Raw genomic sequence first — 13884 nt, forward strand, 5'->3', positions numbered from 1 at the left:
ACATGAGAGTGGCCAGGAAGCAAAGAAGTGTTGTGCTCCTCTCCAGTGCTCTGGTGTTGTTGTGTTCTTCTCAGCTCCATCATGAAGACCTGCTGGCACTGGGCGCTGGTGGAAGTTTGCAGCTCTCACTGGAAAGTCCTGAGGCTCCTCCCACTCTGAAGCAGGCAGTTGCTCCCAGCCAGCCCACACTTTCACTCTCTGGTGTAGGAGTGAAGAACAAAATCAGAATCAAGAACCATCTCTCTTTCATTGGGGCTCCTTTCTCCTTGTTCTGATCCAGAAATTCAACAGCTTCTATCATTGATTGACAGGAAATGTTGATGACACACTGGGATTTTTGTTCTCCTGCTGTCACTGTCAAGTGCAGCTTAACATGAGAGGCAGCAGGATCATTCATGTGTTCATGTTTCCAGCAGACAAGGAGGAAACCTGGGAGGACTTCAGGGACTTTGATCACTGGTTCTCACTTCAGGTGTGAAAGCTTTTGTTTATGAAGTTTGAACTGAGCCAGGAGTTGAACCTAGAATCGTCTGATCCAAAGTCAGACGCGTTATCCATTGCGCCACCAGACCTACAGAGGGGAGGGGCTTATACAAAAAAAGTCAACATTTGTTTGACAGAAAATTTAAATGATATGGTGGCATTTTCTGTTTTTGTGCTGTCTGCTTTTCTAAATATCAGGTTTAGATCAATAAATGAACACTGGGACACCAAAAGAGAATACAGTAATTAATAAAAGGTGATAAACGGTTTTTTAATAAACATTCATTATTTAACATGAAACGACTGACTTTTTAAAGACGAAAATAAGAAAGAGAACCTGCATCATCACAGCCATGAAGACCTCAACATGTTGAAGAGAAAGTCTTGTGGTGGATTCTTGTGTTTTGCAGCATCCTTGATGAGTCTGCATAGAAACATTGGTGTTGTGGACCCACATCCACCAGGAGTGGAGCTCAACCAAGAAGAGCAAGAGGGGAATGTTTGTGGAGGAGCTGGGAAGTTCCCTGGTCAAGCCACACACTGAGGGAAGGGAACGGACGCCCCGAGACCCAGACGCTGCAGCCTTGCTCAGACACCTGCAGAGCTCAGCAGCACTCCATCCATGCCATCAGCAACACGGAGAGCATCCACACCAGCGTCCTCCTCAGCAGCCCTGCCTCAACACCAACCAGAACAGCCACAGCCACAACCCCCTCAGGACATGGTTCCAGAAGAAAGAGGGTCAGGACTGCCCAAGCAGTCGGGACAGCAGGATGGACGGATGGTGCTTCAACTGCAGGGAACATCTCTGGAAAGAACACACAGAAGTGACACACAAGCATCTGAACACACACAGACACACAGACACAGACACACACACACACACACACACACACACACACACACACACATACACACACACACACATGCATGTTCTTACACACAGAGACTTTTCCTCTGTTTTTGTTTTTTACTGGTTTTGAACCAGTAACTGGTTTCTGTTGGTTTGGTTTGCTTGACTGGTTGTTGTTTGTTGACCTTCCAAATCCACATTTTGGGTTCTGGCTTGTTCTGCTTTTCATTTTGTGTTTATATCAAAGTTGTGTTGCTGAAAAAGAGACTTTTTTCTCTTTTTCTTGAAGTAAAAATATGAGGGTCTAAACTGACCCATAACACCATGGATGTTCCGATAGTTAATTATATTCAAATGAATACTAAATCAAACCAGTCCATGTCAGAGATGTGTTCTAACACCCTCAGTAACGGTCAGGAAACACAACAACCTTTGGTTTATTTCTAGGATTTTCTTGAGGTTCATTTATCATTTTTTAACTGAAATCGAGGGTTTACTGACTAAAAAAAGGTCCAGAGGCCCACAACTAAATATTCAAACCAATATTTCCATGATAAGGAAGCCTAACAAGGAAACCAAGAGATGGAAACAACTTGGAGGATAGAAAATTGTTTTAGTTTATTTGACAGCTGATTGAAGACGTGGGTCAAAACTGACCGTTACCATGGAGATGGGAACAGAAAGCTGACACAAGAGGAAGGTTCCAGCTCTGAAAAAGGAGTTTGATCAAAATCTTGAACTGCCAGTAGAAATATCCTTTTGTATGTTGACCTTTGTTGACAGAAGTCACTTTAGCTTGGCAGTGACAAGAATGGCTGCTAGCTTGACAAAGAACTGCACAAACCAGGTTCAAGCTGGACTTTGGACCCTGGTATCTGCAACGACTCCATCAACTCCTAATCTAGCAGCTCTGCTGGGTCCAACTATTTTACAGAACATTTGACAGACCTGTGGAGCAGTGAGGACACACATGAGTTGATCACATGATCTACTGAAGCGCCATTTTACCTGCCACTGAGGTCACCAGCATGAGCTGGAGTTGGGAATCTTGAACTGAACCTGGGATCACAGCGACACCTACTGCTGCAAAATGGAACAGCAACATTGAACCAAGTACAGGATTGGAGGGAGACTGATGGTCGCTGTTTGGGTTTTAGAAGGACAAGGAGGGCGTGGGTTCAAGCGGGATTCTCAGAGACTATTTCCCCAACCTCTAAATTGGCATCTACGCTGTCATCCACTCACATGACTGAAGTCATCCAGTCATGTGACTGAAGTCATCCAGTCATGTCAGTGATGTCACTCTGCAGGACTGTCACTGCCGTCTCCTTCAAGAAAAGAATCCAGACTCCACATTTCCTCTTATCTATTATTGTGTTCCTCCCTCCTGGTCCTTACTCTGAATTCTCAGGGTTTACATCCAGTTCAGTTCTGACAGATTCAGTCATTAGTGTCAATAAATTTCCTTTTCTACACTGATTATATGTCAAGGTTTGTGTGTGTGTGTGTGGGGGGGGGGGGCTGGAGCCTAGCCCAGCATCAACGGGCGAGAGGCGGGGTTCAGCCTGGACAGGTCACTAGTCCATCACAGGACCAACACATAGAGACAGACAACCATTCACACTCACAGTCACACCTACGGTCAATTTAGAGTATCAATCAGCCTCGTCTCCTCTTGATGTCTTTGGACTGTGGGAGGAAGAGAGAACCCACACAGGAACAGGGAGAACATGCAGACTCACACAGCTGGGGCTCCAATCTGGAACCTTCCTGCTGGGAGGCAGCAGTGCTCACCACTGCACCATTGTGTCCCCTGAAAATGCCACCAGATCGTTTGGAATTACTGTAAAATGAAGTACACATGAACATGAAGAGGTTTTCACAGGGCTGGTGAGCCAATGGATGGCATGACCATGGGCGCTGCTGGGGGGGGGGTACATGGGAACGATTCTAAGGGCCCGAGCACTGACAGGGGCCCTCAGTGGGGCTGTAAAGTAAAAAAAAAAAAAAAGATCATTTAAAATGAGCTAATTAAACATGGTTGTCGATTTCCATTACTTTTTTCTTGAGTTCTTCATCACATTGTCATTCCCCCCCCCCCTCTTGCACAATGGTGCAGTCCAATTCAAACCCGCGAATGCCGCTCTGAGCTCCGTCACTCTGCCGCTGCTGCAGGTGTGCGCTCACAGCCGCTGAGTCGCTGATGGACGGTGTGAGAAACGAGCGGTAATAATGAAGTCTGGTTGGCTCAAACGAAGAGGAAGACGGGAGAAAGAAGAGAGGAAGAAAAGAGGCAGACAACTGGTCCCTCAGTTCTTCTCCAAGAAGGTAGGCTCACTGGCCTTGAGAGTTCTAAACGCTCGTGAATGAGAACAGGGTTCTGATGAACGCGGCCCGATGAGCCAACCAGGAGAACAAGTTTACAGCGAGCGGTGCAGTGCCAGTTCTCATTTAAAAACGCTGCCTTTGTCGTCACGGTGAACAAACAGCTGAAGTGGGTGAACTTGCGAGATAAACTGGACTCAGTACAAGATAAAATACTACGTTCTGCTGGTGCTGAGCTCATGACTAATGGGTGCCCTAAATATGCACAGATTCAGCTTCAGGAGGACACGCCCACCCAAACTACTGGAACCAGGTTTGGAGAAGGAGCTAAGCAGTACATAAAGGCTGTAGGATTCTAGTTTTTAAGGCCCCGGTCCATCAGTGCTCTGCCACAAACCCAACTTGTGGGTTGGGGGCGTGTGGGTATCCCTATGTGGGTCTAATCTGTCACACATTCTTTATAGTTGATTTCTTTATTGTGTTACTTCCAGCCTTTATCACAGTTCAGTTAAATTATTGACTGTTAGGGGAACACATGGAAGGCTGAGTGTGAGTTCACTACAATGCATCTCACTGGCCTGCATCCCTGAAACAGTGCAGTCCATTCTGCCACTCTCCCTTCTGACTGCACTCGTCCTGATCTGCTCTATGCAGTCTATCAAATGCAACTCCAGAGCATTTTTGGAGAGGTTTGTGTGCACTTTGGATTTTTTTGCCCTCTGCCCGTTACGGTTGCTGGTGGAGGAAGGGCATTCAGTGAACTCAGACTGATCCTGAGTCACCTCAGGTCGACCATGGGGCAAGAGAGCCTGAAGGGTCCTGCAACACTTTCAGCTGAAAGGGAATTGGCTCGCTCACTGGACTTCAAATATTGAATTTGTGACTTTGCTACAAAGAAGACTCGGCACCTCGACTTGGGCATTGAAGTCTTTACTGTGTGAGCAGTGTAAGTGAAGATGTCTTCATGTTGTTTGTATGTAGTGGAAATATTTTGGTGATGAACTTGAAGTACAAAAAGGCAGCAAAAGGCAGGGAAAAGACAAAAAAGGATTGGAATTGCTTTTATCTCTGCACAGACTGGGGCAGAAAAAAAGGCAGCCATTCAGTGAAAGCTGGAACCCCATTGAGACGCATTATTTTGAAACGTGGTGAAACCTCAACGAGCTGGTGGGAGAGATGGGGTGGTGCTGGGGGCTTGTCTCACATGTTTTTGCCCCTCGACCCTCTTCCTGTACGTTGGGGTTTACCCCGGTGGACGAAAGGGTTGCTTCCCTGCGCCTTCGGGTCGGGGAACGTGTCCTGACGGTGGTGTGCGCGAATGCTCCGAACACCAGTTCAGAGTACCCACCCTTTTTGGAGTCCTTGGGAAGGGTACTGGATGGTGCCCCGGCTGGGGACTCCATTGTCCTACTGGGAGACTTCAACGCTCACGTGGGCAACGACAGCGTGACCTGGAGGGGTGTGATTGGGAGGAATGGCAGGCCCGACCTGAACCAGAGTGGTGTTCAGTTATTGGACGTCTGTGCAAGTGGCAGTTTGTCCATAACGAACACCATGTTTGAACATAAGGATGCCCACCGGTGCACGTGGCACCAGGACACCCTAGGTCGCAGGTCTATGATCGAGTTTTGGTCAGATTCTTAGTTCAAATCAACACAACATTCAGCACTTCAGAAAGTTTTCCAGGCTTTGTTAAAAGGAACAAATAATTCAAATGTGTACGCTGCTCACCACAAGAAAAAAAAAAGATGATGGACAAGAAAAGTAATTCAGCCATGAAAAAGCAGATAGAAATTTGACCGCTAAAACAGCCGTCAAGAGAACAGACAAAAAGAGAGTCGCTCGTTGGCAGTGAACGTGAACATGCAATGTTCTGCATCCCATGTGTTCTTCTTGCCTCTGATGTAAAAAAGCCATCTCAAAGCTCACTGGGTGTGGTTTCAAAATGTGAAGTGTAACAATGTAGCTCTTCTGACTTGACCCCTTTTTGTGCCAGTGCACTTGGCATATCTGTTTATGAACATTCAAACATTTGTTTCATCATAAATTTGTGTTGCCTAAAAGTAAGCAGAAACTCAGTGGATCTCTTGCGGCGCGTTATGTCTGATGAAATAACTGTTGCCTCGTTGTTCAAGGCAGAAAATTGTGCTGACTCATGTTTCCTGGGGCTCTCTGGCTCTGAAGTGTACAAAATGTAAATCTGTTTCAATCCATGCAGATAAAAGACTATCATGCAGTGATGCATGGAGGTTGGAACACATAAACTCCATACAAACCCACTTTTGCACATTTGAATGACGAACAGTCCAAAACAGTGTGCTGGACAAGGTTGCTCATGTTTATTTTTATGGAGGTTGACTGATGTCTGGGCCCATACTGACATCTACTGGTCAAATAATGTAACAGCAGCATCGATGACAATACAAGGTCACAAACTCACGGTCCATGAACGGGCAACCGAGAGTCAAACTCTGACAGGTTTTTACACACACCATTTTAACACGACACACAATATTCTACTCTCTCACTCACATTTCTGTCTTGCCAGAGCTTTGCACAGCACAGTTTTCTACCTACACACTCAAATCCACAGGATTTCCATCGGTATTTATAGGTATTTGTATGTTGCACAGAAAGCTGTGTGTACGCATTTGCAGAGAGTGAATATGTTCGAACCAAACTGTGCCAAGACAGAAGTTACAGCATGAGTAGGACATTGTTTTAAAATTGTGTGTAAGCAGCTCAGAAAAACCTGTACGTGACTGCTGCCTAGAAGAAAGCGTAAATACAGAGAGCACAATAGTGGATTTATTGCTGTGCATTACGTCATTGAATGAAATAAGTTTGTAATTAAGTTTATACGTTTATTTAAAGTCACACAAACTCATGGTCCATGAACGGGCAACGAAAAGTCTGACAAAAGTGCAGTTGTGATGATGGGGGGGGGGGCAAAATTTGAACCTTTCATGAAATTTGAAAATTTCTGGTGGCGCCCCTGGTCCGGTGGATGAATGCTGCTGCATTTTTCAAATTTATTTCTGTGCAGAAATAAATTACACCACCTGTTTGGGCGAATACCAAACACTGAGTCTCCTTCTCCCACTCAACACTCAACACAACGCAGAGCAGTAGCAAGAAGAGACGAGACGGCTGACAGACGTTTGGTTTATTTGACTGTTTACATAAAATTAACTTAAAATGCTAATTCAAAGATATCACTGTACAACGCCTCACATTACGGGACGTTCATGTTATTAACATGTTCACGCTGCCCCTTTGCTTGTCTATTGTGAGCCTGCTTGCTGGTAGCGATGAGATAAACTGAGATTAGAGACTGATTATCGTTCAAATACTACATTCAACCCTCTATCCCAGGCGTCCAAGCCTGTCCTCTTGTTTTAATTTCAGATGTGCTGTCCATTCTGTGGCGCCGCAGGTAGTGACCACATTAATCAGAGCCAGGAGGAGTCCTGACGCCAGTTTGACACCAGAATAATCGGTCATCACGTCGGCCAACTCTTTCCACCCTGCTGGGAGTCTGAACCCTGACACCTTCAGGAGTGGAGCACATGCAAATCAGAGAGATATCCTTTGACTGTTGGTAGATGAGCTGCTATCTGCTGCTGCTGCTGCTGCTGCTGCTGCCTCACGCTGTGGGGGCGGTGCTATGCTGAATCTCCATTCTTCTGTCAGGGTTTATTGGAGCCATAAGAGCACCTCAGTTTGTAGGAGCACCCTAAAATGCACATTTCTTCTACTGGTCTTAGCACACAGCTGTTTTGTGCTGATGTGTGAAATGTTTGTTGTTATTGTTTAGAGAACAAGTCTTCAAGAATTGAATTCAAGAAATTGAACCACTAGAGAGAATCTTCATACAAGTACTTGCATTCAGCAGGACTGAGTGCTTTGCTAATCAGGTCTAAAGTTGTTCAACAACAGAGAAACAGAAGAGAGATCAGTCCTGAATGAATCACAACAGAGACTGGAAGCCTGTGTCTTTAGATCAGTGGGGACGGTCCACAAGATTCCAGTAGATTCCAGAGATGGTGAGCCACCCAGCTTGATTCCAGACACCAGTGTCTACATGCTCTGGAATAGCAGGTGAACCGTCTGCTCTGTGGTAGGATCACGCCAGGCATCTGGATCGGCACCAGCTACAGTTTACGGTAGAAAGAATGCACTCATTGCTACTTTCAATCTCAGGGATTATTAGCTTTGGAACTCACAGATCAAACCCCACTTGATCTGAAGGAACTCTGACTTGGAGCCCACGAACTTTAAAGGCTAACAAAAGTGAGAAAACTCACATGAGGACACTTTATTTTCTTAAAGGGCCCTGTTCATTATTGTTCAAATGAATGTATTTTTGTGTTTTATGTGGTACAATCTTAGAATTACAAACCAAAACTAAAGTTGCAATCAACTGTAACATCTGGTGTTAAGGTGGAGATGGCACTCGAACCCCTGCTCCACATGAACCTAGAGAGACATGGATATTCCAGGATTGGGTTACAAAAGCAAACAGAAACCTGCATCAGGAGGGTTTATCAGGGTCTGGGGTCAGCAGGAATAAAAACATGAGACAATCAGGAACAACCTTCATCAGGAGGGTTTATCAGGGTCAGGGGTCAGCAGGAATACAAACATGAGAGAATCAGGAACAACCTTCATCAGGAGGGTTACCAGGGTCAGGGGTCAGCAGGAATACAAACATGAGACAATCAGGAACAACCTTCATCAGGAGGGTTTATCAGGGTCAGGGGTCAGCAGGAATACAAACATGAGACAATCAGGAACAACCTTCATCAGGAGGGTTACCAGGGTCAGGGGTCAGCAGGAATACAAACAAGAGACAATCAGGAACAACCTTCATCAGGAGGGTTACCAGGGTCAGGGGTCAGCAGGAATACAAACAAGAGACAATCAGGAACAACCTTCATCAGGAGGGTTACCAGGGTCAGGGGTCAGCAGGAATACAAACATGAGACAATCAGGAACAACCTTCATCAGGAGGGTTACCAGGGTCAGGGGTCAGCAGGAATAAAAACATGAGACAATCAGGAACAACCTTCATCAGGAGGGTTACCAGGGTCAGGGGTCAGCAGGAATACAAACAAGAGACAATCAGGAACAACCTTCATCAGGAGGGTTACCAGGGTCAGGGGTCAGCAGGAATAAAAACATGAGAGAATCAGGAACAACCTTCATCAGGAGGGTTACCAGGGTCAGGGGTCAGCAGGAATACAAACAAGAGACAATCAGGAACAACCTTCATCAGGAGGGTTACCAGGGTCAGGGGTCAGCAGGAATACAAACAAGAGACAATCAGGAACAACCTTCATCAGGAGGGTTACCAGGGTCAGGGGTCAGCAGGAATACAAACAAGAGACAATCAGGAACAACCTTCATCAGGAGGGTTACCAGGGTCAGGGGTCAGCAGGAATACAAACAAGAGACAATCAGGAACAACCTTTCATCAGGAGGGTTACCAGGGTCTGGGGTCAACAGGAATACAAACATGAGACAATCAGGAACAACCTTCATCGGGAGGGTTACCAGGGTCAGGGGTCAGCAGGAATACAAACAAGAGACAATCAGGAACAACCTTCATCAGGAGGGTTACCAAGGTCTGGGGTCAGCAGGAATACAAACAAGAGACAATCAGGAACAACCTTCATCAGGAGGGTTACCAGGGTCAGGGGTCAGCAGGAATACAAACAAGAGACAATCAGGAACAACCTTCATCAGGAGGGTTACCAGGGTCAGGGGTCAGCAGGAATAAAAACATGAGAGAATCAGGAACAACCTTCATCAGGAGGGTTACCAGGGTCAGGGGTCAGCAGGAATAAAAACATGAGAGAATCAGGAACAACCTTCATCTGGAGGGTTACCAGGGTCAGGGGTCAGCAGGAATACAAACAAGAGACAATCAGGAACAACCTTCATCAGGAGGGTTACCAGGGTCAGGGGTCAGCAGGAATACAAACATGGGACAATCAGGAACAACCCTCATCAGGAGGGTTTATCAGGGTCTGAGCGCTGAATCATGGCTTAAGAATCAAAGTGGCCTCTTATTTAGGGACTCATTGATGTCATCAGTTTGTTCTCTAGCAGTTGTGTTGACTTTTATCCAGGAGATCATTTTTGCTCCTCTAGTTCTTTATTACTTTCTGGGACTTTGTGTTCAATATCACATCTGAGGGGGAACTTCTTACCTCATGGTTCTTTTAAGTTGGTCTTTAATTGTTCTCAGTGGTTCTGGAGTTCCTGCTTGAGTCTCATGCCTTCACCAATGCTAGCAAGCTCTGCTCTCAGGGGTTCTGCCTGATCTCTTTTCTGCGCTGCGTCAGCCTCAGGTTGTCTTTCCTCGTGGTCTCTGGCCTCTTCAACTGCTATCCCAGCGTCTACGGGCGAGAGGCGGGGTGCATTTTGTTTTCAGAATCTTCGCTCAGTTCTTGTGTATAATCTTTGGTTTGTTTGTTTGTTTGGTTTGTCTTCTGTGAGAAAATCCGGTAGTTGTCGCTCACTTCGAGGAAAAAAAACAAATATTTTTAATACTTTATCTTTTGATTAATAAGACAATCTACAAATTTATTTAATTTCTGGATTTTTATTCTACCTACAAAGTCCATTTGTCACCATTATAGATCGACCAATCAGCATTAAGAATATAAACAATGACTCAAACTAATGGCGGTCTGCTGACGTCACATCCGTCTCAGAGGCTAACTCCTGCACTCAGAGGTGGCCTTTTAGTTCCATCACTTCACGCTATATTTACAGATTTATGATTGAGGGGAACAAACCACTCTGATGTCTGGGTTCATCAAGGATATCATTAAAGAAATCCTAACTATCTGGCCAGTTAAATTGATCCTAACTGTTCTTCAGATGTTGTGCTGGTAATGTCATGTAGTTTCTTTTCCAATGTAACTTTGTCGTTCTGATGTGTGTATTTTTACTGCTCCAACAAAGCTGTTCCTCTTCTGGGGAAATCAATCATTCAGGCAATCAATAACTGAGTGTCTCTGATGCTGTACTGTAGTATTGCAGTACAACAACACTCTGATCCTTCCTTTTCAAATGTTTTTATTGTGTTTCTCTCATCAGGTGTTCAAAATGATGACAATAAAAATCAATAATTGATATTCAGCTTTGTTTCAACAATAATAACTGATCAGAAATGAGGCCTGAAGGCTGCAATAGCAGCTTTGTGCTGTTCAGTGACTCCTGCTATAAAAAGGAGTCAAGGCCGTCTTAAAGATGTGAAAATGTTCCAAAGATCCTTCTTCATGTTGGTCCTGAACAAGATTGGTGTCAGGCCTTTTTTCAAAGGAGCTCCAAAAGGCTCACTTAACCCTTTGAGGCCTGGCTGAGACACGAGGCCTGTTGACCTTCGACCCTGTTGCTCTTTTGCTCTCATTGGCCTCTCCAGTGGATACAGACCTGAAACTTTATGAAATCCTAATCTGGTGGAATAATTCTAGAACCCTCTCCCAAACAGGAAGTAGCTTCAGGAAGGAGGTGGGGCTTCAAAGTTTTAAATATTGGTTTCTGGCAGAGGTGTGAACTCCTCCCAGAAAGCTCATCTCATTTGGAGCAACTTTGACCAGTTATGATGCTTCATTGAAAGACTTTACTGGACTTTGCCACGCCCTTTACGGACAGCAGAAAGGACTTAGGGGGGTCAAACCAGCACAGATGTGATCCTTATGGAGGACAGAACAACACACTCAAATTTCAACTTCCTAGGTTCAAAGAGAAAAAACTATCCCTTTGTGAAACTGGGCAAAATCAGGGTCTTGGACTTCTGCACTCCGAGAGCCTTTTGGAGCAGAATTGAGGATCAAATCTGGGTTCTGGTGTTTCTGCTTGGGCTACATCCACCAAACTTTACACACATAGTGTGATGCCCCAGAGTAGCATGTGCTGGGAATTTCAGCCATCTAGGTGCTAAGGGGCCCAAGCACGGTCCCGGGGCATCCACTAACCCTAAGGGGCTGCTCAAAGTCTGGCCCCTCTTCCCTGGTTTCATTTGAGCTGAAGCCACCAAAAGTCACACCAATGGTTGATGTCAGTGAGAGGACTGATTCTGACATTTTCAGCCATCCAGAAGTTACAGAGCTGAAACACAAGACCCCAAAGCCCCTTCCATGTTTGTTGCCAGAGATATCGTAGTCATGACTGTGCACCTCCTTTTATGAAGAAAAACAAAACAACTACTGCTTTGGGGCTTGTGTTCAGGGTTATTATATTATATTATTATATTATATTATGTGTGTAAAGTTTGGTGGATGTAGCCGGATGGGCCGGTGTGAGCAGGCATTTCAAAATATATATTTCTGGTAAAAACGCAGAAACAGCGGTGTTTTTGTGTTAAAATGAGAAACAGACCCATCCAGTTGTAGTGCCACCACTCAGCGGCCGCCTTGCAGTCAGAAGCCATGAAGAATGTTGCCCAGTAAGAGGAAGGAGAAAGGAGGAGCCGAAAAAGAGAGACTCCGCAAAAGAAAAGCAGCCGAATTTCCAAAACTCGACGCGTTCTTTCCAGGGCTGGACTGGGAAGAAGAGACGTCAGGTGTTGGAACGTGTAGTGAAAGAAGAAGGTCTCTGTGAGTAGTGAAAGAGTATCACTCTTTTAACATGGTTACTGTCTTCCATGTAGAATACTGCACTTTATTTTAATTTTTGAAACTTCAAAATGTGCGCATACATCCTCTGGTATGGCGTGTGCTTACACATATCGTGTAAATAACCATGGAGGGCTGCCAGGGATGAAAAATGCCAGGGCCATTTTTTGGTCCCAGTCCAGCCCTGCTTCTTAACCTGCTCACGGTGTCCTGTCAGCTGTCTTCCCTCAAGGAGGTGGCCAGTCTTGCTCTGGAGCAGTTTCAAAAATAGGCCTCAGCACACTGCCTCTGTGCCATGCCTCTCTCATGCTCCTCTACTCTTTGGTGCACATGCCTCCAGTCTGTCAGGCCTCTAATGAAGACACTTGGATCACTGGGCTTGCGAAAAGCAGGGCAAACAAAACAAAACAAAGCATGACGTTGACCACAATAAGTCAGCCATTTCCACGTCGTGCCGTCCGTTCTAACGAAGAGCCTCTGGACGACAGGGTTTATGGAATCTTGTTGAGGATGAAACTTTAAAAAATCAGTCCTCTGTGTGGAAGAAGGGCGACTAAAATAGTCTCCAACTGTCTGATCTGACTCCTCCACTTCCATTGCAACAGCATGGCTTGACTAAGAGAAAGAGAGAGAGCTGAGAGATTTCATTGGACGAGCCCAATGTCCTTCAAGAAAATCAACCAATGGGCCGCGTTTCGCGTCTCCGATACCGTTACGGTCGATTAAAAACTATACACTTTTGAAAAAAAAATTATGACAGTTATGGGCCGGCCCAAAGATGTGCATCGGCCAGATGGCCAGTCCAGCCCTGGGTTCACCCTTGATGGGTCGCCAGTCCATCCCAGGACCAACACACACAGACAGACAACCATTCACACTCACAGTCATTTAGAGTGTCCAGGTAACCACTACCCTCTTGATGTCTTTGGACTTTGGGAGGAAGCTGGAGTACCAGAGAGAACCCACACAGGAACAGGGAGAACCTGCAGGAGGGGTGGAGGTCGATGAGTCCTGGAGACGTTCAATAATGTCCACAACTTTGGCACCAGGAAGACAGCAGGTGATGGCACTTGGGAGTTCAACAGACCTGATGATTGAACTACCAATCACAAGGATTTCAGCCTCCATTGTAAACAGAGAGTTTAGATGACAGAGAACCTGCTGTCAGCCTCACCAGTCAGGGCAGTGGCAGAGGCAGCAGAGTCGAATGAAGCAGGACCACCTGGCACGTCTCAGCTGGAGGTGATGACATCACTGGCCTCAGTCCTCACCAGTGCTCTGCCTAGCAACAGGGACGATGGAGAGAAACCAGTAGAAGCGCTCTGAGAGTTGGAGACAGCAGGAGGAGAGAGACCACGACAGAGTCACCCATGGGAAACTGTTGGATCCACTCAGGACAGGCTGGACAGACACAGATCAAAGACAGAATTGATGATGTCATCAGGAGGCTTTGATAGTGTATTTATTTGTACCTAGAATTCTGTCTTTGATCTCAGGAGGACATGAAAGAAACACAATTGAGGAAAGTAGAGGAGAACATTCAGCTTCATTAGAAACACTTGAACTGTTGAACAGTAGAATTTGTTTGAAACA

The sequence above is a fragment of the Aulostomus chinensis genome, chromosome 1, assembly GCF_037954235.1.
Source record: "Aulostomus chinensis isolate RoL2024-O1b breed Wild chromosome 1, RoL_Achi_v1.0, whole genome shotgun sequence".
NCBI classification, from domain to species: Eukaryota; Metazoa; Chordata; class Actinopteri; order Syngnathiformes; family Aulostomidae; genus Aulostomus; species Aulostomus chinensis.